This window comes from Varroa destructor, unplaced genomic scaffold, assembly GCF_002443255.2.
Source record: "Varroa destructor unplaced genomic scaffold, Vdes_3.0 BEIS01000004.1, whole genome shotgun sequence".
Taxonomy (NCBI): Eukaryota; Metazoa; Arthropoda; class Arachnida; order Mesostigmata; family Varroidae; genus Varroa; species Varroa destructor.
The window spans coordinates 6,074,232-6,079,146 of record NW_019211457.1 but is presented as its reverse complement, the minus strand read 5'-3'; the positions used below and the strand labels follow the sequence as shown (position 1 = coordinate 6,079,146).

At 40.0% G+C, this 4,915-nt stretch overlaps 1 long non-coding RNA gene across 1 annotated transcript; it reads right to left on the bottom strand.

The window, feature by feature from the left end:
* Positions 1–207: 207 nt before the first annotated feature.
* Positions 208–4,691, bottom strand: LOC147755772 (uncharacterized). The gene is made up of 3 exons (XR_015326166.1): positions 2,509–4,691; positions 1,546–1,604; positions 208–953 (listed from the first exon to the last, which is right to left on the bottom strand). It is a non-coding gene; the product is annotated as an uncharacterized LOC147755772 (long non-coding RNA).
* Between the last annotated feature and the right edge of the window lie 224 nt (positions 4,692–4,915).

Sequence of the window (4,915 nt, the reverse complement as noted above, 5' to 3'; positions counted from 1 at the left end):
ATCGATCCCATTTTACATCGTACGCCCACAGCGCCTACAATAAAGGGCTTCAACCTAGTTTACGACGACAATCCAAAGAGGGGACGGGAGATTGGCAGAAGATTCTTACGCTGAGAAAGTGGTCCTGCCTTCAGAAGTAATATGTAATGGCGCGCACTATGATCTATGTCTTCTAGAAAAATGGGTGAAAAATTAGCGCGTTCGCAGTTCGGATGTTATTGACTGATTATTTATTAGCACTCGTTCCGTCTTATTTTAAATTAACAGAAGTCTATTGGTTTACCCTTTACGCTGAACCGCGTATAGGACAAGGTTCAGGGCATCTTTGAATTTTGTAGAAAAATGTTCGGATGCTTCTTCCTTATTATCAGTTCATGACTGTCAACTTATTAGTGGTCTAGAAATAATGGTAAATTTCCGTGTCTCCATTAAATCAACTTGATTGAGACTGAGATCTGATGACATCGCGATTTTAATGGATCATGATGGTGACTGTATAGGGTCCACCTGAAGACTAAATGTCTGGTTTACCCATTGGCGATGTAACGTTGCGGAGCAGATGACGTAAGCCTATTGTTGAAATCGATGTAAGTCTCATCTCATCATGCATTCTCATATATATATATATCACATTGATGACCAAGTTCAAGCGTTTGTTCAGAACCCTAGGCGGTACTTTTATCTCCGTGGTGAAAAGTTATTGCCTTCTACTACGTAACCAGGTTAGGTTACGGGTCGTTTATTTCAGAGTTAAACACCAAAATTTTGGAACAGGCGGAAGATACAAGCCACCAAAACATTGGTTAACGCACGAACGAAAGAACGGCTCTTACGATGCTGGAGTCGTCTTGAAGCACGCACTACTGATCGATTTATGTGTACTGAGTTCCAAACTTTTTTTCCAATTTTTGCTACGATCAGCTCATTCAACAACGATACTCCGAAAATAGTTGCTGGAAGGACATGTGAGAAGTGAAATTCACACTTTTATTTTATGAACACATGGCAACTGCGAAGCCATATTTTCTAAAATATCCAACGTCAACTTTCTCATCAAGGGATCAAGCAATCTATTATATTTCGAACAGTACATTTCAATAGGGTCAGCTTTTGCAGCAGATGAGATGTTCTCCGGGCGTACCCATTTGCAACTTCATTCTACTGTATGCAAACCAGTGTAAAGACCCGACTGAAACCGGCGTGGAAACGAATACCCAACCTAACTCACTCCCTATTAATTTTTAATTCTCCGTGTCTATAAGTATGCCTGTCGCTACGTTTAATAAGAATAAGTTCAAGTTCAAGGGTAAGGCAATATAAACGTTATTTCTCTATGTACCCCAGCTTCTTGCCATTAACAATTCGATTGCACAAGGATATTAGCGATAGGGGCTCTAGCAGTGGAATAAACTACTATTACCAGCTACCGAAACGAGATATGTTATTGCAGGTTAATATGTTGGTGGGCCGCGACAGGGGTCGACAGCTCGGTAGCAGTGGAACCGTTTTGTTTCGTCTGTAGACGAACGCGATGCAGTTTATTACCTTCGTCAATTGGTTGAAATGTCTATCGCGTCAGGCAACACCAGAGCAAAAAGGAAACACTGAAAAAGAGAAAAATCGGGCTAATTAGGGAAAGTGAAGAACATCGTGTGTACAGGTATTAGACAACAGTTAAAACACCTGGCCAGCGATAACATGGTAATGAGTATCTGGAGAAAAGTACACCTAGCAACGGAAACCGAGGCCCTATAAAAGCAATAGCAGTCGTGGCAAGTGATGATGGCGCTTTGGCAGTTATTAGAGCAAAGCTCAAGCAGCCTATTGAGAATACTCAGGTTTTTTTTTATATCATTTATGCGCTGTTCGATTGGGATGGCTCGCCTAAATAGGACTGATACTCGGAACTTATCCGCGAGAAAACTTCTTCGTATGAGCAGAGAGGGGTCGCCTTCCTAGAGGCAAATCGCCCTGGTTTCTTCGAGATACTACTAGAATTGGAAATTAATGAATTCAGGTTGTCCTGTTTAAGCAATGATTAATTGTTCTTAGACGAAGCGGGTCTATTTTATCTATTGGTAACCGTTGTACTCTATTACTATTACATGATCGAATAAAAATGATGTCTGTTTATAATAATGTACCTGGACGCAAAGTGTTGCCAACTCCTTTTATACTTCAAATAGGTACACAAATATTGACCGTTTCTCTAGCTAGATGTATACATATACAAGGTCATATGAATGCCGCGTAAGGTTGGTATTGATGTCCTTGTAAAGATTTGACAGTTTTAGCTAGGGTCATTTGAAAATGTCTGTCTATTAAAATAGCTAGGTATTTTAGCTTGAGATATAAAAAAACCTTCTTCAAAAAGCCAAAATAACTATTGGCAAACCAGCAAAAAAGCGGTATAATTAGGGGGTGACTATCGCTAGTTCAAACTTTAAACTCTGTTAAATGGTTTATAGATCTTTTGGAAGAATTCAAAGTAAGTTGAGCAAGACTTACTTCGGAGGAAGGGCAAGTTCTCGGTTCAAGGAAGGATACCGGAGAGGCGATTTCACGATCTTATTCACACAGTAAAAAAAAAAAAAAAGTCGGCGACGTTAAAAAAGTTCGTCCACCACACAAGTCATTCGCAGTTAAATCAAATGCTAGTAAATCTTCTCTGGATAAGCCACAACTGCAACACAGACGATGTTAGAGCAGTCTTTAGTTTCTTCGACACATCAAGCCTATTTTTTGAACGAACGAGAACGTAGTATTAATTTCTAAGTTATTCCATTAGGTAAGTATCGTCTCGACTAAATTTAACTTCACTGGTTTCACCATTGGCATTATTCGGCTGAGTTCAAACGGCCATTGGCGAGCTATCACTCGTTATGAGTTAGGCTTCAAAGCCTTTAGTCCTTGAACGGATCGATCTTTTTCGTCCACTTTGCCTGGTGTGCAGTGCCTACGATGAAAGGCAATGTAAGTTCGGGCTGATGCGAAGAAACCAGTCAAGGAGATATATGTCTCTCCTATGGAGGGCATATCCAAAGTTTGAACGGTTCATTCGAGCTTGATGATGGACAATCGCTAAAAGGATCCATCACTGATTTATCTTCCTCTGTTTTTTTTTTTCTTTCGCGCCCTGATATCAGTGACGAGCAGTAGATTCCACCATAATGCCTGCTTGCTTCGGAAAGCACTTAACGAGACAGCAAGCTTTTACCTAAAACAGCGTCTGTATGGAAAAAGTTAGAATTACTGATTGTCAGTTAAGTTTACCTGGTCTATTTAATTACTTGTGTCGACACGAATTATTGCCGTGAATTGAGAAGTATTATGGTTCTTAATAACGATTTTTATAGTTACTAGAGTTTTTACTAGAGTTATCTTGTAGCAGTTAAACCGACCGTATCATCTCGCTACAAGGAACTAGACTAACATTTCTTTTCATCTATCGCTTAGATTAAATTAATCTAATGTATTAATTCGATATAAGATGTATAGGAAAAAAAATAGTATATTTTCGTTATGTCGGCGTGGAAACAACGTACTATAGGGTGACATTCGTCACCCCACGTGAACAGATGCAGTGAAGGGGCAACCAAAGTTCTATACAATTTTATATAAAAAAAAAAAAAAAAAGTTCATCTACTGGGGCTTATAGGATTATATGCGACAAAGTGATATAAGTTCCTGTTTTTTTTTTAATCAAAAGGAAGATCGATTTAAAATGTTTAGATTTACAAATTTTAAAATGCTAGGCTATAGGGCAACTAGGTTTTTTCATTTCATTGAACCTTTGTTAAGCGGTAAATTAGTAAAGTTTCTACTCTATCTGTCCCTGGGCTACATTTTTGATAACAAAGTAAAGGCAAGCTACGTTATCTTAAGTAGAACTACATGATTTCTATGTAGGCCAGAATGAAGTGAAAGTACGTGGGTTATCGCATATATGAAAAATAGTCGCCATTGCTAATTTTTATGGAGAAGGCGAGTGAAACGTGCATATCTTATTTTTGCGCTTGCTGAGGCATATTCTGTTCTAGTGCGTATGCATCCACATGTGTCTAATGTAGCATATTGTAGACTTCAGTACGGTCAAGTCCGCTTTGAAGAATGCGTCCCTTACTTCATTGAAAAAAGCATATATCTTAGGCCATTTCAAACCCCATCATACATTGCGCAAAACCAGTTCATGTAATGGACGAACCATGATCACAGTTCTCTCCCGAAAAACAAATGGAAAAAAAATGGAAAAAAAAAAAACATTCTTTCTCTTGAATGACACGTTTGTTTGCACTAAGCCAGTAGTCGTATGTGTATATTAAGACATATATTAGGATATATGTGTAGTTTAAACAGTGTCACCATTGTCGTCAAACCGTATAAGCTAATGAGTCAACTTGCTCAAATGTTTTCCCATTGCCGTTCTGTTTGCTTCATTCTTTATCGTACGAGCTATGGCCACCGCGGTTGCTAAATCAGTTAGGTGGACTTCCCTCATCGCGGCCGAGTCGTTGTACAGCGAATTTGAAATGGGTCGAGTGACATCAAGTAATAGTGCTATTACAGCTGCTGCCCTCTGATATTCTCCCGTGAAGCTCTTGTCTGCAGCCCACGTGCCTTGTCTTTTCGCCTGCGTAAGTGCGAGCCTCGACTGCTCTCCTGATGTGTCGCCCTATACGGGTTATAAACACCAAACAAATGGTCGTATTTTTTCCCATCATTCTTCTCTCTTTTCCTGGCTTTGTGAACTCCACGACGTCTTACGGGACCGCGACTGGAAATATCGGCACCGTCTTCGCAGACGATGCATTGAAGCAGACGGCGCAGCATGGCGAACGTCGCCGGCAAACCACACCGAGCGAGTTCGCTATACACAAAGTGAACGCACACTTCAGCTGACCGACCTGGCAAAAAT